At 45.9% G+C, this 21,696-nt stretch overlaps 19 non-coding genes across 19 annotated transcripts; 10 read left to right on the top strand and 9 right to left on the bottom strand.

The window, feature by feature from the left end:
* Positions 1-84: 84 nt before the first annotated feature.
* On the bottom strand, positions 85-155 carry TRNAG-GCC (transfer RNA glycine (anticodon GCC)). Its single transcript has one exon. It is a non-coding gene; the product is annotated as a tRNA-Gly (tRNA).
* Positions 156-289: 134 nt separating this feature from the next.
* TRNAK-CUU (transfer RNA lysine (anticodon CUU)) lies at positions 290-362 on the top strand. Its single transcript has one exon. It is a non-coding gene; the product is annotated as a tRNA-Lys (tRNA).
* Positions 363-1,705: 1,343 nt separating this feature from the next.
* On the bottom strand, positions 1,706-1,776 carry TRNAG-GCC (transfer RNA glycine (anticodon GCC)). The gene has a single exon. It is a non-coding gene; the product is annotated as a tRNA-Gly (tRNA).
* A 1,550-nt stretch (positions 1,777-3,326) lies between these two features.
* TRNAG-GCC (transfer RNA glycine (anticodon GCC)) lies at positions 3,327-3,397 on the bottom strand. The gene has a single exon. It is a non-coding gene; the product is annotated as a tRNA-Gly (tRNA).
* A 134-nt stretch (positions 3,398-3,531) lies between these two features.
* TRNAK-CUU (transfer RNA lysine (anticodon CUU)) lies at positions 3,532-3,604 on the top strand. Its single transcript has one exon. It is a non-coding gene; the product is annotated as a tRNA-Lys (tRNA).
* Positions 3,605-4,947: 1,343 nt separating this feature from the next.
* Positions 4,948-5,018, bottom strand: TRNAG-GCC (transfer RNA glycine (anticodon GCC)). Its single transcript has one exon. It is a non-coding gene; the product is annotated as a tRNA-Gly (tRNA).
* A 134-nt stretch (positions 5,019-5,152) lies between these two features.
* TRNAK-CUU (transfer RNA lysine (anticodon CUU)) lies at positions 5,153-5,225 on the top strand. The gene has a single exon. It is a non-coding gene; the product is annotated as a tRNA-Lys (tRNA).
* A 1,343-nt stretch (positions 5,226-6,568) lies between these two features.
* TRNAG-GCC (transfer RNA glycine (anticodon GCC)) lies at positions 6,569-6,639 on the bottom strand. Its single transcript has one exon. It is a non-coding gene; the product is annotated as a tRNA-Gly (tRNA).
* A 134-nt stretch (positions 6,640-6,773) lies between these two features.
* TRNAK-CUU (transfer RNA lysine (anticodon CUU)) lies at positions 6,774-6,846 on the top strand. Its single transcript has one exon. It is a non-coding gene; the product is annotated as a tRNA-Lys (tRNA).
* A 1,343-nt stretch (positions 6,847-8,189) lies between these two features.
* TRNAG-GCC (transfer RNA glycine (anticodon GCC)) lies at positions 8,190-8,260 on the bottom strand. Its single transcript has one exon. It is a non-coding gene; the product is annotated as a tRNA-Gly (tRNA).
* Positions 8,261-8,394: 134 nt separating this feature from the next.
* Positions 8,395-8,467, top strand: TRNAK-CUU (transfer RNA lysine (anticodon CUU)). Its single transcript has one exon. It is a non-coding gene; the product is annotated as a tRNA-Lys (tRNA).
* A 1,343-nt stretch (positions 8,468-9,810) lies between these two features.
* TRNAG-GCC (transfer RNA glycine (anticodon GCC)) lies at positions 9,811-9,881 on the bottom strand. The gene has a single exon. It is a non-coding gene; the product is annotated as a tRNA-Gly (tRNA).
* Positions 9,882-10,015: 134 nt separating this feature from the next.
* On the top strand, positions 10,016-10,088 carry TRNAK-CUU (transfer RNA lysine (anticodon CUU)). The gene has a single exon. It is a non-coding gene; the product is annotated as a tRNA-Lys (tRNA).
* Positions 10,089-11,431: 1,343 nt separating this feature from the next.
* TRNAG-GCC (transfer RNA glycine (anticodon GCC)) lies at positions 11,432-11,502 on the bottom strand. The gene has a single exon. It is a non-coding gene; the product is annotated as a tRNA-Gly (tRNA).
* Positions 11,503-11,636: 134 nt separating this feature from the next.
* Positions 11,637-11,709, top strand: TRNAK-CUU (transfer RNA lysine (anticodon CUU)). The gene has a single exon. It is a non-coding gene; the product is annotated as a tRNA-Lys (tRNA).
* Positions 11,710-13,052: 1,343 nt separating this feature from the next.
* TRNAG-GCC (transfer RNA glycine (anticodon GCC)) lies at positions 13,053-13,123 on the bottom strand. The gene has a single exon. It is a non-coding gene; the product is annotated as a tRNA-Gly (tRNA).
* A 134-nt stretch (positions 13,124-13,257) lies between these two features.
* Positions 13,258-13,330, top strand: TRNAK-CUU (transfer RNA lysine (anticodon CUU)). Its single transcript has one exon. It is a non-coding gene; the product is annotated as a tRNA-Lys (tRNA).
* Positions 13,331-15,310: 1,980 nt separating this feature from the next.
* Positions 15,311-15,383, top strand: TRNAK-CUU (transfer RNA lysine (anticodon CUU)). The gene has a single exon. It is a non-coding gene; the product is annotated as a tRNA-Lys (tRNA).
* A 1,548-nt stretch (positions 15,384-16,931) lies between these two features.
* TRNAK-CUU (transfer RNA lysine (anticodon CUU)) lies at positions 16,932-17,004 on the top strand. The gene has a single exon. It is a non-coding gene; the product is annotated as a tRNA-Lys (tRNA).
* The last annotated feature ends 4,692 nt before the right edge of the window (positions 17,005-21,696 follow it).

A 21,696-nucleotide genomic window follows, 5' to 3' on the forward strand; every position in this document is an offset into this window, starting at 1 on the left:
ATGTCCTTAAATGGCTTCTGGCCTGCAGAGATGTCTTAAGCTTGAGAAGTGCAAAGTGTGGAGGTGTGCCAAAATCCTAGCATTTGCATTGGCCGGGAATCGAACCCGGGCCTCCCGCGTGGCAGGCGAGAATTCTACCACTGAACCACCAATGCCTTGCCCTGTTGCTCGGTGCTGAAAAACGTGGCCAGCCAAATCAGGCCATACAAGATTGCCTTCTTCTGTGCGGATGGCAAAGGTGAGGCTGGCGCCATTTTGCAATTTTTGACATTTCAGCTCAAGCAAGCAAGCCCGGCTAGCTCAGTCGGTAGAGCATGAGACTCTTAATCTCAGGGTCGTGGGTTCGAGCCCCACGTTGGGCGATCAAAGCTTCTCCTTTTACTTTCTACTAGGCAGAGCTCCTCCAAAACGATTACAAACCATCACCAGGCCATCACTTCCTCTTTCACATGCCACTCCCCACTCCCTTTGCTAACAAACGAAAATGTCATCTCAGCTTTCCCCTTCACTTTTACTCACACAACCTCTTTTAACAACTTTTCAGCAAAAGTGCTTCACCACCCCAAGAAAGAGAAAAACACTCCTTCTTACAATCTTACTCATCTTTCCTATACTACTTTTCTTATCTGCTTTTCCCAGATTTCCGTTGGCTTTACTCCAGTCCTTTTGTCAAGGAGAGACTTACAATCAATCACTTGACAAGGAACAACCACCTGAAAGATACTCATTCTCGTATGCCTGGTGCACACCATGCAATTCCCCATCAGATAGATGGGCCGATAGATCCTTTCCGACAGACACGATCGGATTTCCGTTCGGATTTCCGATCACTACTATGCAAATCCATCAGAAAAACGATCGGAAATCAGATCGGACCTGCCGGAAATCATCTGTTCGACCCATCTATCTGACAGGCATTGGTATGGTGTGTATTAGGCTTTGCACTCCAAAGGTGCTCACATAGCAGTATGAGGAGGGCACTCTGCACACGGCCTGAGATTTAGCTGAGAGGATTGAAAAAAAGGAAGTTGCTCTTTCCCTTAACTTGTTTTTAGATGAGGTACTTCCCAACAAAAGTTACAAACCAAAAAGCCTTTCAGTCCCGGCAAGCAAAAAAAGTGGTTGCTTTCATTTGACTTAAGTTTGTTACTACTTTTTTTTCTGTACTTTTAGTATGTTTTCTTAATTGCTAGGTGCTGGGAAAGCAAGTTGTAGGTAAGCTGACACAACATCTCAACATCTACTGTGAGAAAACTCAGGACAAAAGTAGAATGAATGAGGGCCTAGAGAGAACGCTCCAAATTTGAGCAAGGCCCTGAGTAGAGTGCAAAGACAACAAGGCAAAAAGTTGTAAAACAACACCAGATGAGCAGATGCTGCTGACTTGGCATTTCCGAGGCTTTTCTAGACAGTTAAAAAGAAGCCTAATAGGTGAGTACTGGAGAGGGAGAGATGCTGCACGTCACTGGCACTGCTAGAAGACATGCAAGGCCTTTGGGCACGCAAGTGTCCCAAGGCTGCTTTAACTTGTGTGTCTTAGAGTCATGTTTGCTGGGTACTAGGGTCCCTCTTCTCGACTGTCAGCCAGCACTGTGGCCAAGTGCCACGGTGACTCTTGCAAATGTCCTTAAATGGCTTCTGGCCTGCAGAGATGTCTTAAGCTTGAGAAGTGCAAAGTGTGGAGGTGTGCCAAAATCCTAGCATTTGCATTGGCCGGGAATCGAACCCGGGCCTCCCGCGTGGCAGGCGAGAATTCTACCACTGAACCACCAATGCCTTGCCCTGTTGCTCGGTGCTGAAAAACGTGGCCAGCCAAATCAGGCCATACAAGATTGCCTTCTTCTGTGCAGATGGCAAAGGTGAGGCTGGCGCCATTTTGCAATTTTTGACATTTCAGCTCAAACAAGCAAGCCCGGCTAGCTCAGTCGGTAGAGCATGAGACTCTTAATCTCAGGGTCGTAGGTTCGAGCCCCACGTTGGGCGATCAAAGCTTCTCCTTTTACTTTCTACTAGGCAGAGCTCCTCCAAAACGATTACAAATCATCACCAGGCCATCACTTCCTCTTTCACATGCCACTCCCCACTCCCTTTGCTAACAAACGAAAATGTCATCTCAGCTTTCCCCTTCACTTTTACTCACACAACCTCTTTTAACAACTTTTCAGCAAAAGTGCTTCACCACCCCAAGAAAGAGAAAAACACTCCTTCTTACAATCTTACTCATCTTTCCTATACTACTTTTCTTATCTGCTTTTCCCAGATTTCCGTTGGCTTTACTCCAGTCCTTTTGTCAAGGAGAGACTTACAATCAATCACTTGACAAGGAACAACCACCTGAAAGATACTCATTCTCGTATGCCTGGTGCACACCATGCAATTCCCCATCAGATAGATGGGACGATAGATCCTTTCCGACAGACACGATCGGATTTCCGTTCGGATTTCCGATCACTACTATGCAAATCCATCAGAAAAACGATTGGAAATCAGATCGGACCTGCCGGAAATCATCTGTTCAACCCATCTATCTGACAGGCATTGGTATGGTGTGTATTAGGCTTTGCACTCCAAAGGTGCTCACATAGCAGTATGAGGAGGGCACTCTGCACACGGCCTGAGATTTAGCTGAGAGGATTGAAAAAAAGGAAGTTGCTCTTTCCCTTAACTTGTTTTTAGATGAGGTACTTCCCAACAAAAGTTACAAACCAAAAAGCCTTTCAGTCCCGGCAAGCAAAAAAAGTGGTTGCTTTCATTTGACTTAAGTTTGTTACTACTTTTTTTTCTGTACTTTTAGTATGTTTTCTTAATTGCTAGGTGCTGGGAAAGCAAGTTGTAGGTAAGCTGACACAACATCTCAACATCTACTGTGAGAAAACTCAGGACAAAAGTAGAATGAATGAGGGCCTAGAGAGAACGCTCCAAATTTGAGCAAGGCCCTGAGTAGAGTGCAAAGACAACAAGGCAAAAAGTTGTAAAACAACACCAGATGAGCAGATGCTGCTGACTTGGCATTTCCGAGGCTTTTCTAGACAGTTAAAAAGAAGCCTAATAGGTGAGTACTGGAGAGGGAGAGATGCTGCACGTCACTGGCACTGCTAGAAGACATGCAAGGCCTTTGGGCACGCAAGTGTCCCAAGGCTGCTTTAACTTGTGTGTCTTAGAGTCATGTTTGCTGGGTACTAGGGTCCCTCTTCTCGACTGTCAGCCAGCACTGTGGCCAAGTGCCACGGTGACTCTTGCAAATGTCCTTAAATGGCTTCTGGCCTGCAGAGATGTCTTAAGCTTGAGAAGTGCAAAGTGTGGAGGTGTGCCAAAATCCTAGCATTTGCATTGGCCGGGAATCGAACCCGGGCCTCCCACGTGGCAGGCGAGAATTCTACCACTGAACCACCAACGCCTTGCCCTGTTGCTCGGTGCTGAAAAACGTGGCCAGCCAAATCAGGCCATACAAGATTGCCTTCTTCTGTGCGGATGGCAAAGGTGAGGCTGGCGCCATTTTGCAATTTTTGACATTTCAGCTCAAGCAAGCAAGCCCGGCTAGCTCAGTCGGTAGAGCATGAGACTCTTAATCTCAGGGTCGTGGGTTCGAGCCCCACGTTGGGCGATCAAAGCTTCTCCTTTTACTTTCTACTAGGCAGAGCTCCTCCAAAACGATTACAAACCATCACCAGGCCATCACTTCCTCTTTCACATGCCACTCCCCACTCCCTTTGCTAACAAACGAAAATGTCATCTCAGCTTTCCCCTTCACTTTTACTCACACAACCTCTTTTAACAACTTTTCAGCAAAAGTGCTTCACCACCCCAAGAAAGAGAAAAACACTCCTTCTTACAATCTTACTCATCTTTCCTATACTACTTTTCTTATCTGCTTTTCCCAGATTTCCGTTGGCTTTACTCCAGTCCTTTTGTCAAGGAGGGACTTACAATCAATCACTTGACAAGGAACAACCACCTGAAAGATACTCATTCTCGTATGCCTGGTGCACACCATGCAATTCCCCATCAGATAGATGGGCCGATAGATCCTTTCCGACAGACACGATCGGATTTCCGTTCGGATTTCCGATCACTACTATGCAAATCCATCAGAAAAACGATCGGAAATCAGATCGGACCTGCCGGAAATCATCTGTTCGACCCATCTATCTGACAGGCATTGGTATGGTGTGTATTAGGCTTTGCACTCCAAAGGTGCTCACATAGCAGTATGAGGAGGGCACTCTGCACACGGCCTGAGATTTAGCTGAGAGGATTGAAAAAAAGGAAGTTGCTCTTTCCCTTAACTTGTTTTTAGATGAGGTACTTCCCAACAAAAGTTACAAACCAAAAAGCCTTTCAGTCCCGGCAAGCAAAAAAAGTGGTTGCTTTCATTTGACTTAAATTTGTTACTACTTTTTTTTCTGTACTTTTAGTATGTTTTCTTAATTGCTAGGTGCTGGGAAAGCAAGTTGTAGGTAAGCTGACACAACATCTCAACATCTACTGTGAGAAAACTCAGGACAAAAGTAGAATGAATGAGGGCCTAGAGAGAACGCTCCAAATTTGAGCAAGGCCCTGAGTAGAGTGCAAAGACAACAAGGCAAAAAGTTGTAAAACAACACCAGATGAGCAGATGCTGCTGACTTGGCATTTCCGAGGCTTTTCTAGACAGTTAAAAAGAAGCCTAATAGGTGAGTACTGGAGAGGGAGAGATGCTGCACGTCACTGGCACTGCTAGAAGACATGCAAGGCCTTTGGGCACGCAAGTGTCCCAAGGCTGCTTTAACTTGTGTGTCTTAGAGTCATGTTTGCTGGGTACTAGGGTCCCTCTTCTCGACTGTCAGCCTGCACTGTGGCCAAGTGCCACGGTGACTCTTGCAAATGTCCTTAAATGGCTTCTGGCCTGCAGAGATGTCTTAAGCTTGAGAAGTGCAAAGTGTGGAGGTGTGCCAAAATCCTAGCATTTGCATTGGCCGGGAATCGAACCCGGGCCTCCCGCATGGCAGGCGAGAATTCTACCACTGAACCACCAATGCCTTGCCCTGTTGCTCGGTGCTGAAAAACGTGGCCAGCCAAATCAGGCCATACAAGATTGCCTTCTTCTGTGCGGATGGCAAAGGTGAGGCTGGCGCCACTTTGCAATTTTTGACATTTCAGCTTAAGCAAGCAAGCCCGGCTAGCTCAGTCGGTAGAGCATGAGACTCTTAATCTCAGGGTCGTGGGTTCGAGCCCCACGTTGGGCGATCAAAGCTTCTCCTTTTACTTTCTACTAGGCAGAGCTCCTCCAAAACGATTACAAACCATCACCAGGCCATCACTTCCTCTTTCACATGCCACTCCCCACTCCCTTTGCTAACAAACGAAAATGTCATCTCAGCTTTCCCCTTCACTTTTACTCACACAACCTCTTTTAACAACTTTTCAGCAAAAGTGCTTCACCACCCCAAGAAAGAGAAAAACACTCCTTCTTACAATCTTACTCATCTTTCCTATACTACTTTTCTTATCTGCTTTTCCCAGATTTCCGTTGGCTTTACTCCAGTCCTTTTGTCAAGGAGAGACTTACAATCAATCACTTGACAAGGAACAACCACCTGAAAGATACTCATTCTCGTATGCCTGGTGCACACCATGCAATTCCCCATCAGATAGATGGGCCGATAGATCCTTTCCGACAGACACGATCGGATTTCCGTTCGGATTTCCGATCACTACTATGCAAATCCATCAGAAAAACGATCGGAAATCAGATCGGACCTGCCGGAAATCATCTGTTCGACCCATCTATCTGACAGGCATTGGTATGGTGTGTATTAGGCTTTGCACTCCAAAGGTGCTCACATAGCAGTATGAGGAGGGCACTCTGCACACGGCCTGAGATTTAGCTGAGAGGATTGAAAAAAAGGAAGTTGCTCTTTCCCTTAACTTGTTTTTAGATGAGGTACTTCCCAACAAAAGTTACAAACCAAAAAGCCTTTCAGTCCCGGCAAGCAAAAAAAGTGGTTGCTTTCATTTGACTTAAGTTTGTTACTACTTTTTTTTCTGTACTTTTAGTATGTTTTCTTAATTGCTAGGTGCTGGGAAAGCAAGTTGTAGGTAAGCTGACACAACATCTCAACATCTACTGTGAGAAAACTCAGGACAAAAGTAGAATGAATGAGGGCCTAGAGAGAACGCTCCAAATTTGAGCAAGGCCCTGAGTAGAGTGCAAAGACAACAAGGCAAAAAGTTGTAAAACAACACCAGATGAGCAGATGCTGCTGACTTGGCATTTCCGAGGCTTTTCTAGACAGTTAAAAAGAAGCCTAATAGGTGAGTACTGGAGAGGGAGAGATGCTGCACGTCACTGGCACTGCTAGAAGACATGCAAGGCCTTTGGGCACGCAAGTGTCCCAAGGCTGCTTTAACTTGTGTGTCTTAGAGTCATGTTTGCTGGGTACTAGGGTCCCTCTTCTCGACTGTCAGCCAGCACTGTGGCCAAGTGCCACGGTGACTCTTGCAAATGTCCTTAAATGGCTTCAGGCCTGCAGAGATGTCTTAAGCTTGAGAAGTGCAAAGTGTGGAGGTGTGCCAAAATCCTAGCATTTGCATTGGCCGGGAATCGAACCCGGGCCTCCCGCGTGGCAGGCGAGAATTCTACCACTGAACCACCAATGCCTTGCCCTGTTGCTCGGTGCTGAAAAACGTGGCCAGCCAAATCAGGCCATACAAGATTGCCTTCTTCTGTGCGGATGGCAAAGGTGAGGCTGGCGCCATTTTGCAATTTTTGACATTTCAGCTCAAGCAAGCAAGCCCGGCTAGCTCAGTCGGTAGAGCATGAGACTCTTAATCTCAGGGTCGTGGGTTCGAGCCCCACGTTGGGCGATCAAAGCTTCTCCTTTTACTTTCTACTAGGCAGAGCTCCTCCAAAACGATTACAAACCATCACCAGGCCATCACTTCCTCTTTCACATGCCACTCCCCACTCCCTTTGCTAACAAACGAAAATGTCATCTCAGCTTTCCCCTTCACTTTTACTCACACAACCTCTTTTAACAACTTTTCAGCAAAAGTGCTTCACCACCCCAAGAAAGAGAAAAACACTCCTTCTTACAATCTTACTCATCTTTCCTATACTACTTTTCTTATCTGCTTTTCCCAGATTTTCGTTGGCTTTACTCCAGTCCTTTTGTCAAGGAGAGACTTACAATCAATCACTTGACAAGGAACAACCACCTGAAAGATACTCATTCTCGTATGCCTGGTGCACACCATGCAATTCCCCATCAGATAGATGGGCCGATAGATCCTTTCCGACAGACACGATCGGATTTCCGTTCGGATTTCCGATCACTACTATGCAAATCCATCAGAAAAACGATCGGAAATCAGATCGGACCTGCCGGAAATCATCTGTTCGACCCATCTATCTGACAGGCATTGGTATGGTGTGTATTAGGCTTTGCACTCCAAAGGTGCTCACATAGCAGTATGAGGAGGGCACTCTGCACACGGCCTGAGATTTAGCTGAGAGGATTGAAAAAAAGGAAGTTGCTCTTTCCCTTAACTTGTTTTTAGATGAGGTACTTCCCAACAAAAGTTACAAACCAAAAAGCCTTTCAGTCCCGGCAAGCAAAAAAAGTGGTTGCTTTCATTTGACTTAAGTTTGTTACTACTTTTTTTTCTGTACTTTTAGTATGTTTTCTTAATTGCTAGGTGCTGGGAAAGCAAGTTGTAGGTAAGCTGACACAACATCTCAACATCTACTGTGAGAAAACTCAGGACAAAAGTAGAATGAATGAGGGCCTAGAGAGAACGCTCCAAATTTGAGCAAGGCCCTGAGTAGAGTGCAAAGACAACAAGGCAAAAAGTTGTAAAACAACACCAGATGAGCAGATGCTGCTGACTTGGTATTTCCGAGGCTTTTCTAGACAGTTAAAAAGAAGCCTAATAGGTGAGTACTGGAGAGGGAGAGATGCTGCACGTCACTGGCACTGCTAGAAGACATGCAAGGCCTTTGGGCACGCAAGTGTCCCAAGGCTGCTTTAACTTGTGTGTCTTAGAGTCATGTTTGCTGGGTACTAGGGTCCCTCTTCTCGACTGTCAGCCAGCACTGTGGCCAAGTGCCACGGTGACTCTTGCAAATGTCCTTAAATGGCTTCTGGCCTGCAGAGATGTCTTAAGCTTGAGAAGTGCAAAGTGTGGAGGTGTGCCAAAATCCTAGCATTTGCATTGGCCGGGAATCGAACCCGGGCCTCCCGCGTGGCAGGCGAGAATTCTACCACTGAACCACCAATGCCTTGCCCTGTTGCTCGGTGCTGAAAAACGTGGCCAGCCAAATCAGGCCATACAAGATTGCCTTCTTCTGTGCGGATGGCAAAGGTGAGGCTGGCGCCATTTTGCAATTTTTGACATTTCAGCTCAAGCAAGCAAGCCCGGCTAGCTCAGTCGGTAGAGCATGAGACTCTTAATCTCAGGGTCGTGGGTTCGAGCCCCACGTTGGGCGATCAAAGCTTCTCCTTTTACTTTCTACTAGGCAGAGCTCCTCCAAAACGATTACAAACCATCACCAGGCCATCACTTCCTCTTTCACATGCCACTCCCCACTCCCTTTGCTAACAAACGAAAATGTCATCTCAGCTTTCCCCTTCACTTTTACTCACACAACCTCTTTTAACAACTTTTCAGCAAAAGTGCTTCACCACCCCAAGAAAGAGAAAAACACTCCTTCTTACAATCTTACTCATCTTTCCTATACTACTTTTCTTATCTGCTTTTCCCAGATTTCCGTTGGCTTTACTCCAGTCCTTTTGTCAAGGAGAGACTTACAATCAATCACTTGACAAGGAACAACCACCTGAAAGATACTCATTCTCGTATGCCTGGTGCACACCATGCAATTCCCCATCAGATAGATGGGCCGATAGATCCTTTCCGACAGACACGATCGGATTTCCGTTCGGATTTCCGATCACTACTATGCAAATCCATCAGAAAAACGATCGGAAATCAGATCGGACCTGCCGGAAATCATCTGTTCGACCCATCTATCTGACAGGCATTGGTATGGTGTGTATTAGGCTTTGCACTCCAAAGGTGCTCACATAGCAGTATGAGGAGGGCACTCTGCACACGGCCTGAGATTTAGCTGAGAGGATTGAAAAAAAGGAAGTTGCTCTTTCCCTTAACTTGTTTTTAGATGAGGTACTTCCCAACAAAAGTTACAAACCAAAAAGCCTTTCAGTCCCGGCAAGCAAAAAAAGTGGTTGCTTTCATTTGACTTAAGTTTGTTACTACTTTTTTTTCTGTACTTTTAGTATGTTTTCTTAATTGCTAGGTGCTGGGAAAGCAAGTTGTAGGTAAGCTGACACAACATCTCAACATCTACTGTGAGAAAACTCAGGACAAAAGTAGAATGAATGAGGGCCTAGAGAGAACGCTCCAAATTTGAGCAAGGCCCTGAGTAGAGTGCAAAGACAACAAGGCAAAAAGTTGTAAAACAACACCAGATGAGCAGATGCTGCTGACTTGGCATTTCCGAGGCTTTTCTAGACAGTTAAAAAGAAGCCTAATAGGTGAGTACTGGAGAGGGAGAGATGCTGCACGTCACTGGCACTGCTAGAAGACATGCAAGGCCTTTGGGCACGCAAGTGTCCCAAGGCTGCTTTAACTTGTGTGTCTTAGAGTCATGTTTGCTGGGTACTAGGGTCCCTCTTCTCGACTGTCAGCCAGCACTGTGGCCAAGTGCCACGGTGACTCTTGCAAATGTCCTTAAATGGCTTCAGGCCTGCAGAGATGTCTTAAGCTTGAGAAGTGCAAAGTGTGGAGGTGTGCCAAAATCCTAGCATTTGCATTGGCCGGGAATCGAACCCAGACCTCCCGCTTGGCAGGCGAGAATTCTACCACTGAACCACCAATGCCTTGCCCTGTTGCTCGGTGCTGAAAAACGTGGCCAGCCAAATCAGGCCATACAAGATTGCCTTCTTCTGTGCGGATGGCAAAGGTGAGGCTGGCGCCATTTTGCAATTTTTGACATTTCAGCTCAAGCAAGCAAGCCCGGCTAGCTCAGTCGGTAGAGCATGAGACTCTTAATCTCAGGGTTGTGGGTTCGAACCCCACGTTGGGCAATCAAAGCTTCTCCTTTTACTTTCTACTAGGCAGAGCTCCTCCAAAACGATTACAAACCATCACCAGGCCATCACTTCCTCTTTCACATGCCACTCCCCACTCCCTTTGCTAACAAACGAAAATGTCATCTCAGCTTTCCCCTTCACTTTTACTCACACAACCTCTTTTAACAACTTTTCAGCAAAAGTGCTTCACCACCCCAAGAAAGAGAAAAACACTCCTTCTTACAATCTTACTCATCTTTCCTATACTACTTTTCTTATCTGCTTTTCCCAGATTTTCGTTGGCTTTACTCCAGTCCTTTTGTCAAGGAGAGACTTACAATCAATCACTTGACAAGGAACAACCACCTGAAAGATACTCATTCTCGTATGCCTGGTGCACACCATGCAATTCCCCATCAGATAGATGGGCCGATAGATCCTTTCCGACAGACACGATCGGATTTCCGTTCGGATTTCCGATCACTACTATGCAAATCCATCAGAAAAACGATCGGAAATCAGATCGGACCTGCCGGAAATCATCTGTTCGACCCATCTATCTGACAGGCATTGGTATGGTGTGTATTAGGCTTTGCACTCCAAAGGTGCTCACATAGCAGTATGAGGAGGGCACTCTGCACACGGCCTGAGATTTAGCTGAGAGGATTGAAAAAAAGGAAGTTGCTCTTTCCCTTAACTTGTTTTTAGATGAGGTACTTCCCAACAAAAGTTACAAACCAAAAAGCCTTTCAGTCCCGGCAAGCAAAAAAAGTGGTTGCTTTCATTTGACTTAAGTTTGTTACTACTTTTTTTTCTGTACTTTTAGTATGTTTTCTTAATTGCTAGGTGCTGGGAAAGCAAGTTGTAGGTAAGCTGACACAACATCTCAACATCTACTGTGAGAAAACTCAGGACAAAAGTAGAATGAATGAGGGCCTAGAGAGAACGCTCCAAATTTGAGCAAGGCCCTGAGTAGAGTGCAAAGACAACAAGGCAAAAAGTTGTAAAACAACACCAGATGAGCAGATGCTGCTGACTTGGTATTTCCGAGGCTTTTCTAGACAGTTAAAAAGAAGCCTAATAGGTGAGTACTGGAGAGGGAGAGATGCTGCACGTCACTGGCACTGCTAGAAGACATGCAAGGCCTTTGGGCACGCAAGTGTCCCAAGGCTGCTTTAACTTGTGTGTCTTAGAGTCATGTTTGCTGGGTACTAGGGTCCCTCTTCTCGACTGTCAGCCAGCACTGTGGCCAAGTGCCACGGTGACTCTTGCAAATGTCCTTAAATGGCTTCTGGCCTGCAGAGATGTCTTAAGCTTGAGAAGTGCAAAGTGTGGAGGTGTGCCAAAATCCTAGCATTTGCATTGGCCGGGAATCGAACCCGGGCCTCCCGCGTGGCAGGCGAGAATTCTACCACTGAACCACCAATGCCTTGCCCTGTTGCTCGGTGCTGAAAAACGTGGCCAGCCAAATCAGGCCATACAAGATTGCCTTCTTCTGTGCGGATGGCAAAGGTGAGGCTGGCGCCATTTTGCAATTTTTGACATTTCAGCTCAAGCAAGCAAGCCCGGCTAGCTCAGTCGGTAGAGCATGAGACTCTTAATCTCAGGGTCGTGGGTTCGAGCCCCACGTTGGGCGATCAAAGCTTCTCCTTTTACTTTCTACTAGGCAGAGCTCCTCCAAAACGATTACAAACCATCACCAGGCCATCACTTCCTCTTTCACATGCCACTCCCCACTCCCTTTGCTAACAAACGAAAATGTCATCTCAGCTTTCCCCTTCACTTTTACTCACACAACCTCTTTTAACAACTTTTCAGCAAAAGTGCTTCACCACCCCAAGAAAGAGAAAAACACTCCTTCTTACAATCTTACTCATCTTTCCTATACTACTTTTCTTATCTGCTTTTCCCAGATTTCCGTTGGCTTTACTCCAGTCCTTTTGTCAAGGAGAGACTTACAATCAATCACTTGACAAGGAACAACCACCTGAAAGATACTCATTCTCGTATGCCTGGTGCACACCATGCAATTCCCCATCAGATAGATGGGCCGATAGATCCTTTCCGACAGACACGATCGGATTTCCGTTCGGATTTCCGATCACTACTATGCAAATCCATCAGAAAAACGATCGGAAATCAGATCGGACCTGCCGGAAATCATCTGTTCGACCCATCTATCTGACAGGCATTGGTATGGTGTGTATTAGGCTTTGCACTCCAAAGGTGCTCACATAGCAGTATGAGGAGGGCACTCTGCACACGGCCTGAGATTTAGCTGAGAGGATTGAAAAAAAGGAAGTTGCTCTTTCCCTTAACTTGTTTTTAGATGAGGTACTTCCCAACAAAAGTTACAAACCAAAAAGCCTTTCAGTCCCGGCAAGCAAAAAAAGTGGTTGCTTTCATTTGACTTAAGTTTGTTACTACTTTTTTTTCTGTACTTTTAGTATGTTTTCTTAATTGCTAGGTGCTGGGAAAGCAAGTTGTAGGTAAGCTGACACAACATCTCAACATCTACTGTGAGAAAACTCAGGACAAAAGTAGAATGAATGAGGGCCTAGAGAGAACGCTCCAAATTTGAGCAAGGCCCTGAGTAGAGTGCAAAGACAACAAGGCAAAAAGTTGTAAAACAACACCAGATGAGCAGATGCTGCTGACTTGGCATTTCCGAGGCTTTTCTAGACAGTTAAAAAGAAGCCTAATAGGTGAGTACTGGAGAGGGAGAGATGCTGCACGTCACTGGCACTGCTAGAAGACATGCAAGGCCTTTGGGCACGCAAGTGTCCCAAGGCTGCTTTAACTTGTGTGTCTTAGAGTCATGTTTGCTGGGTACTAGGGTCCCTCTTCTCGACTGTCAGCCAGCACTGTGGCCAAGTGCCACGGTGACTCTTGCAAATGTCCTTAAATGGCTTCAGGCCTGCAGAGATGTCTTAAGCTTGAGAAGTGCAAAGTGTGGAGGTGTGCCAAAATCCTAGCATTTGCATTGGCCGGGAATCGAACCCAGACCTCCCGCTTGGCAGGCGAGAATTCTACCACTGAACCACCAATGCCTTGCCCTGTTGCTCGGTGCTGAAAAACGTGGCCAGCCAAATCAGGCCATACAAGATTGCCTTCTTCTGTGCGGATGGCAAAGGTGAGGCTGGCGCCATTTTGCAATTTTTGACATTTCAGCTCAAGCAAGCAAGCCCGGCTAGCTCAGTCGGTAGAGCATGAGACTCTTAATCTCAGGGTTGTGGGTTCGAACCCCACGTTGGGCAATCAAAGCTTCTCCTTTTACTTTCTACTAGGCAGAGCTCCTCCAAAACGATTACAAACCATCACCAGGCCATCACTTCCTCTTTCACATGCCACTCCCCACTCCCTTTGCTAACAAACGAAAATGTCATCTCAGCTTTCCCCTTCACTTTTACTCACACAACCTCTTTTAACAACTTTTCAGCAAAAGTGCTTCACCACCCCAAGAAAGAGAAAAACACTCCTTCTTACAATCTTACTCATCTTTCCTATACTACTTTTCTTATCTGCTTTTCCCAGATTTCCGTTGGCTTTACTCCAGTCCTTTTGTCAAGGAGAGACTTACAATCAATCACTTGACAAGGAACAACCACCTGAAAGATACTCATTCTCGTATGCCTGGTGCACACCATGCAATTCCCCATCAGATAGATGGGCCGATAGATCCTTTCCGACAGACACGATCGGATTTCCGTTCGGATTTCCGATCACTACTATGCAAATCCATCAGAAAAACGATCGGAAATCAGATCGGACCTGCCGGAAATCATCTGTTCGACCCATCTATCTGACAGGCATTGGTATGGTGTGTATTAGGCTTTGCACTCCAAAGGTGCTCACATAGCAGTATGAGGAGGGCACTCTGCACACGGCCTGAGATTTAGCTGAGAGGATTGAAAAAAAGGAAGTTGCTCTTTCCCTTAACTTGTTTTTAGATGAGGTACTTCCCAACAAAAGTTACAAACCAAAAAGCCTTTCAGTCCCGGCAAGCAAAAAAAGTGGTTGCTTTCATTTGACTTAAGTTTGTTACTACTTTTTTTCTGTACTTTTAGTATGTTTTCTTAATTGCTAGGTGCTGGGAAAGCAAGTTGTAGGTAAGCTGACACAACATCTCAACATCTACTGTGAGAAAACTCAGGACAAAAGTAGAATGAATGAGGGCCTAGAGAGAACGCTCCAAATTTGAGCAAGGCCCTGAGTAGAGTGCAAAGACAACAAGGCAAAAAGTTGTAAAACAACACCAGATGAGCAGATGCTGCTGACTTGGCATTTCCGAGGCTTTTCTAGACAGTTAAAAAGAAGCCTAATAGGTGAGTACTGGAGAGGGAGAGATGCTGCACGTCACTGGCACTGCTAGAAGACATGCAAGGCCTTTGGGCACGCAAGTGTCCCAAGGCTGCTTTAAAGAGACTCTGTAACAAATTTTTCAGCCTTAGTTCTTCTATCCTATAAGTTCCTATGCCTGTTCTAATCTGCTCTGGCTTACTGCAGTCTTTCCTAACTGCACTGTCTCTGTAATAAATCAATGTATCTTTCCTCTGTCCTGTTTGTCGGGCTAAAGCTTGATTGTGTGGAATGTGCAGGACTGCTTGTGATTGGTAGAAGCGATACACACCCTCTGCAGGCCCCCTGCATACTCTGAATGACTCATACACTATGATTAGCTGAGCCTATTAGAAGCTGGTTAGTTTGTTTGTAAACACTGCCTAAAACTGTTAATTACAAGCCAGGATTGCAGCAGAGAGTGGCAGAAACAGCACAGAGGGGCACAGGAGAAAATAATGAATAGAATGGTATGCTTTTTATTGTAAGAATATTAGAGTACAGATTCTCTTTAACTTGTGTGTCTTAGAGTCATGTTTGCTGGGTACTAGGGTCCCTCTTCTCGACTGTCAGCCAGCACTGTGGCCAAGTGCCACGGTGACTCTTGCAAATGTCCTTAAATGGCTTCTGGCCTGCAGAGATGTCTTAAGCTTGAGAAGTGCAAAGTGTGGAGGTGTGCCAAAATCCTAGCATTTGCATTGGCCGGGAATCGAACCCGGGCCTCCCGCGTGGCAGGTGAGAATTCTACCACTGAACCACCAATGCCTTGCCCTGTTGCTCAGTGCTGAAATACGTGGCCAGCCAAATCAGGCCATACAAGATTGCCTTCTTCTGTGCGGATGGCAAAGGTGAGGCTGGCGCCATTTTGCAATTTTTGACATTTCAGCTCAAGCAAGCAAGCCCGGCTAGCTCAGTCGGTAGAGCATGAGACTCTTAATCTCAGGGTCGTGGGTTCGAGCCCCACGTTGGGCGATCAAAGCTTCTCCTTTTACTTTCTACTAGGCAGAGCTCCTCCAAAACGATTACAAACCATCACCAGGCCATCACTTCCTCTTTCACATGCCACTCCCCACTCCCTTTGCTAACAAACGAAAATGTCATCTCAGCTTTCCCCTTCACTTTTACTCACACAACCTCTTTTAACAACTTTTCAGCAAAAGTGCTTCACCACCCCAAGAAAGAGAAAAACACTCCTCCTTACAATCTTACTCATCTTTCCTATACTACTTTTCTTATCTGCTTTTCCCAGATTTCCGTTGGCTTTACTCCAGTCCTTTTGTCAAGGAGAGACTTACAATCAATCACTTGACAAGGAACAACCACCTGAAAGATACTCATTCTCGTATGCCTGGTGCACACCATGCAATTCCCCATCAGATAGATGGGCCGATAGATCCTTTCCGACAGACACGATCGGATTTCCGTTCGGATTTCCGATCACTACTATGCAAATCCATCAGAAAAACGATCGGAAATCAGATCGGACCTGCCGGAAATCATCTGTTCGACCCATCTATCTGACAGGCATTGGTATGGTGTGTATTAGGCTTTGCACTCCAAAGGTGCTCACATAGCAGTATGAGGAGGGCACTCTGCACACGGCCTGAGATTTAGCTGAGAGGATTGAAAAAAAGGAAGTTGCTCTTTCCCTTAACTTGTTTTTAGATGAGGTACTTCCCAACAAAAGTTACAAACCAAAAAGCCTTTCAGTCCCGGCAAGCAAAAAAAGTGGTTGCTTTCATTTGACTTAAGTTTGTTACTACTTTTTTTTCTGTACTTTTAGTATGTTTTCTTAATTGCTAGGTGCTGGGAAAGCAAGTTGTAGGTAAGCTGACACAACATCTCAACATCTACTGTGAGAAAACTCAGGACAAAAGTAGAATGAATGAGGGCCTAGAGAGAACGCTCCAAATTTGAGCAAGGCCCTGAGTAGAGTGCAAAGACAACAAGGCAAAAAGTTGTAAAACAACACCAGATGAGCAGATGCTGCTGACTTGGCATTTCCGAGGCTTTTCTAGACAGTTAAAAAGAAGCCTAATAGGTGAGTACTGGAGAGGGAGAGATGCTGCACGTCACTGGCACTGCTAGAAGACATGCAAGGCCTTTGGGCACGCAAGTGTCCCAAGGCTGCTTTAACTTGTGTGTCTTAGAGTCATGTTTGCTGGGTACTAGGGTCCCTCTTCTCGACTGTCAGCCAGCACTGTGGCCAAGTGCCACGGTGACTCTTGCAAATGTCCTTAAATGGCTTCTGGCCTGCAGAGATGTCTTAAGCTTGAGAAGTGCAAAGTGTGGAGGTGTGCCAAAATCCTAGTATTTGCATTGGCCCGGAATCGAACCCGGGCCTCCCGCATGGCAGGCGAGAATTCTACCACTGAACCACCAATGCCTTGCCCTGTTGCTCGGTGCTGAAAAACGTGGCCAGCCAAATCAGGCCGTACAAGATTGCCTTCTTCTGTGCGGATGGCAAAGGTGAGGCTGGCGCCATTTTGCAATTTTTGACATTTCAGCTCAAGCAAGCAAGCCCGGCTAGCTCAGTCGGTAGAGCATGAGACTCTTAATCTCAGGGTCGTGGGTTCGAGCCCCACGTTGGGCGATCAAAGCTTCTCCTTTTACTTTCTACTAGGCAGAGCTCCTCCAAAACGATTACAAACCATCACCAGGCCATCACTTCCTCTTTCACATGCCACTCCCCACTCCCTTTGTTAACAAACGAAAATGTCATCTCAGCTTTCCCCTTCACTTTTACTCACACAACCTCTTTTAACAACTTTTCAGCAAAAGTGCTTCACCACCCCAAGAAAGAGAAAAACACTCCTTCTTACAATCTTACTCATCTTTCCTATACTACTTTTCTTATCTGCTTTTCCCAGATTTCCGTTGGCTTTACTCCAGTCCTTTTGTCAAGGAGAGACTTACAATCAATCACTTGACAAGGAACAACCACCTGAAAGATACTCATTCTCGTATGCCTGGTGCACACCATGCAATTCCCCATCAGATAGATGGGCCGATAGATCCTTTCCGACAGACACGATCGGATTTCCGTTCGGATTTCCGATCACTACTATGCAAATCCATCAGAAAAACGATCGGAAATCAGATCGGACCTGCCGGAAATCATCTGTTCGACCCATCTATCTGACAGGCATTGGTATGGTGTGTATTAGGCTTTGCACTCCAAAGGTGCTCACATAGCAGTATGAGGAGGGCACTCTGCACACGGCCTGAGATTTAGCTGAGAGGATTGAAAAAAAGGAAGTTGCTCTTTCCCTTAACTTGTTTTTAGATGAGGTACTTCCCAACAAAAGTTACAAACCAAAAAGCCTTTCAGTCCCGGCAAGCAAAAAAAGTGGTTGCTTTCATTTGACTTAAGTTTGTTACTACTTTTTTTTCTGTACTTTTAGTATGTTTTCTTAATTGCTAGGTGCTGGGAAAGCAAGTTGTAGGTAAGCTGACACAACATCTCAACATCTACTGTGAGAAAACTCAGGACAAAAGTAGAATGAATGAGGGCCTAGAGAGAACGCTCCAAATTTGAGCAAGGCCCTGAGTAGAGTGCAAAGACAACAAGGCAAAAAGTTGTAAAACAACACCAGATGAGCAGATGCTGCTGACTTGGCATTTCCGAGGCTTTTCTAGACAGTTAAAAAGAAGCCTAATAGGTGAGAACTGGAGAGGGAGAGATGCTGCACGTCACTGGCACTGCTAGAAGACATGCAAGGCCTTTGGGCACGCAAGTGTCCCAAGGCTGCTTTAACTTGTGTGTCTTAGAGTCATGTTTGCTGGGTACTAGGGTCCCTCTTCTCGACTGTCAGCCAGCACTGTGGCCAAGTGCCACGGTGACTCTTGCAAATGTCCTTAACCTCCTCAGCGGTATGGACAGAAATGTCCATCCATAAAAACATGCTGTGAACAGTATAAACGTGCATACACATCAATACTCTTCTGCACTGTATACTAGACCCTTGCTTGACACAGTTTGGCAAGTTACAGGAAAAAAAAAAGTTTTAAAAATACATTTTATCACTTTTTGCAAAGAAATCCTGGGAATTGAACGCCGGGGAGGTTAAATGGCTTCTGGCCTGCAGAGATGTCTTAAGCTTGAGAAGTGCAAAGTGTGGAGGTGTGCCAAAATCCTAGCATTTGCATTGGCCGGGAATCAAACCCAGGCCTCCCGCGTGGCAGGCGAGAATTCTACCACTGAACCACCAATGCCTTGCCCTGTTGCTCGGTGCTGAAAAACGTGGCCAGCCAAATCAGGCCATACAAGATTGCCTTCTTCTGTGCGGATGGCAAAGGTGAGGCTGGCGCCATTTTGCAATTTTTGACATTTCAGCTCAAGCAAGCAATCCCGGCTAGCTCAGTCGGTAGAGCATGAGACTCTTAATCTCAGGGTCGTGGGTTTGAGCCCCACGTTGGGTGATCAAAGCTTCTCCTTTTACTTTCTACTAGGCAGAGCTCCTCCAAAACGATTACAAACCATCACCAGGCCATCACTTCCTCTTTCACATGCCACTCCCCACTCCCTTTGCTAACAAACGAAAATGTCATCTCAGCTTTCCCCTTCACTTTTACTCACACAACCTCTTTTAACAACTTTTCAGCAAAAGTGCTTCACCACCCCAAGAAAGAGAAAAACACTCCTTCTTACAATCTTACTCATCTTTCCTATACTACTTTTCTTATCTGCTTTTCCCAGATTTCCGTTGGCTTTACTCCAGTCCTTTTGTCAAGGAGAGACTTACAATCAATCACTTGACAAGGAACAACCACCTGAAAGATACTCATTCTCGTATGCCTGGTGCACACCATGCAATTCCCCATCAGATAGATGGGCCGATAGATCCTTTCCGACAGACACGATCGGATTTCCGTTCGGATTTCCGATCACTACTATGCAAATCCATCAGAAAAACGATCGGAAATCAGATCAGACCTGCCGGAAATCATCTGTTCGACCCATCTATCTGACAGGCATTGGTATGGTGTGTATTAGGCTTTGCACTCCAAAGGTGCTCACATAGCAGTATGAGGAGGGCACTCTGCACACGGCCTGAGATTTAGCTGAGAGGATTGAAAAAAAGGAAGTTGCTCTTTCCCTTAACTTGTTTTTAGATGAGGTACTTCCCAACAAAAGTTACAAACCAAAAAGCCTTTCAGTCCCGGCAAGCAAAAAAAGTGGTTGCTTTCATTTGACTTAAGTTTGTTACTACTTTTTTTTCTGTACTTTTAGTATGTTTTCTTAATTGCTAGGTGCTGGGAAAGCAAGTTGTAGGTAAGCTGACACAACATCTCAACATCTACTGTGAGAAAACTCAGGACAAAAGTAGAATGAATGAGGGCCTAGAGAGAACGCTCCAAATTTGAGCAAGGCCCTGAGTAGAGTGCAAAGACAACAAGGCAAAAAGTTGTAAAACAACACCAGATGAGCAGATGCTGCTGACTTGGCATTTCCGAGGCTTTTCTAGACAGTTAAAAAGAAGCCTAATAGGTGAGTACTGGAGAGGGAGAGATGCTGCACGTCACTGGCACTGCTAGAAGACATGCAAGGCCTTTGGGCACGCAAGTGTCCCAAGGCTGCTTTAACTTGTGTGTCTTAGAGTCATGTTTGCTGGGTACTAGGGTCCCTCTTCTCGACTGTCAGCCAGCACTGTGGCCAAGTGCCACGGTGACTCTTGCAAATGTCCTTAAATGGCTTCTGGCCTGCAGAGATGTCTTAAGCTTGAGAAGTGCAAAGTGTGGAGGTGTGCCAAAATCCTAGCATTTGCATTGGCCGAGAATCGAACCCGGACCTCCCGCGTGGCAGGCGAGAATTCTACCACTGAACCACCAATGCCTTGCCCTGTTGCTTGGTGCTGAAAAACGTGGCCAGCCAAATCAGGCCATACAAGATTGCCTTCTTCTGTGCGGATGGCAAAGGTGAGGCTGGCGCCATTTTGCAATTTTTGACATTTCAGCTCAAGCAAGCAAGCCCGGCTAGCTCAGTCGGTAGAGCATGAGACTCTTAATCTCAGGGTCGGGGGTTCGAGCCCCACGTTGGGCGATCAAAGCTTCTCCTTTTACTTTCTACTAGGCAGAGCTCCTCCAAAACGATTACAAACCATCACCAGGCCATCACTTCCTCTTTCACATGCCACTCCCCACTCCCTTTGCTAACAAACGAAAATGTCATCTCAGCTTTCCCCTTCACTTTTACTCACACAACCTCTTTTAACAACTTTTCAGCAAAAGTGCTTCACCACCCCAAGAAAGAGAAAAACACTCCTTCTTACAATCTTACTCATCTTTCCTATACTACTTTTCTTATCTGCTTTTCCCAGATTTCCGTTGGCTTTACTCCAGTCCTTTTGTCAAGGAGAGACTTACAATCAATCACTTGACAAGGAACAACCACCTGAAAGATACTCATTCTCGTATGCCTGGTGCACACCATGCAATTCCCCATCAGATAGATGGGCCGATAGATCCTTTCCGACAGACACGATCGGATTTCCGTTCGGATTTCCGATCACTACTATGCAAATCCATCAGAAAAACGATCGGAAATCAGATCGGACCTGCCGGAAATCATCTGTTCGACCCATCTATCTGACAGGCATTGGTATGGTGTGTATTAGGCTTTGCACTCCAAAGGTGCTCACATAGCAGTATGAGGAGGGCACTCTGCACACGGCCTGAGATTTAGCTGAGAGGATTGAAAAAAAGGAAGTTGCTCTTTCCCTTAACTTGTTTTTAGATGAGGTACTTCCCAACAAAAGTTACAAACCAAAAAGCCTTTCAGTCCCGGCAAGCAAAAAAAGTGGTTGCTTTCATTTGACTTAAGTTTGTTACTACTTTTTTTTCTGTACTTTTAGTATGTTTTCTTAATTGCTAGGTGCTGGGAAAGCAAGTTGTAGGTAAGCTGACACAACATCTCAACATCTACTGTGAGAAAACTCAGGACAAAAGTAGAATGAATGAGGGCCTAGAGAGAACGCTCCAAATTTGAGCAAGGCCCTGAGTAGAGTGCAAAGACAACAAGGCAAAAAGTTGTAAAACAACACCAGATGAGCAGATGCTGCTGACTTGGCATTTCCGAGGCTTTTCTAGACAGTTAAAAAGAAGCCTAATAGGTGAGTACTGGAGAGGGAGAGATGCTGCACGTCACTGGCACTGCTAGAAGACATGCAAGGCCTTTGGGCACGCAAGTGTCCCAAGGCTGCTTTAACTTGTGTGTCTTAGAGTCATGTTTGCTGGGTACTAGGGTCCCTCTTCTCGACTGTCAGCCAGCACTGTGGCCAAGTGC

Source organism: Hyperolius riggenbachi, chromosome 4 (assembly GCF_040937935.1).
Source record: "Hyperolius riggenbachi isolate aHypRig1 chromosome 4, aHypRig1.pri, whole genome shotgun sequence".
In the NCBI taxonomy this organism is placed as follows: Eukaryota; Metazoa; Chordata; class Amphibia; order Anura; family Hyperoliidae; genus Hyperolius; species Hyperolius riggenbachi.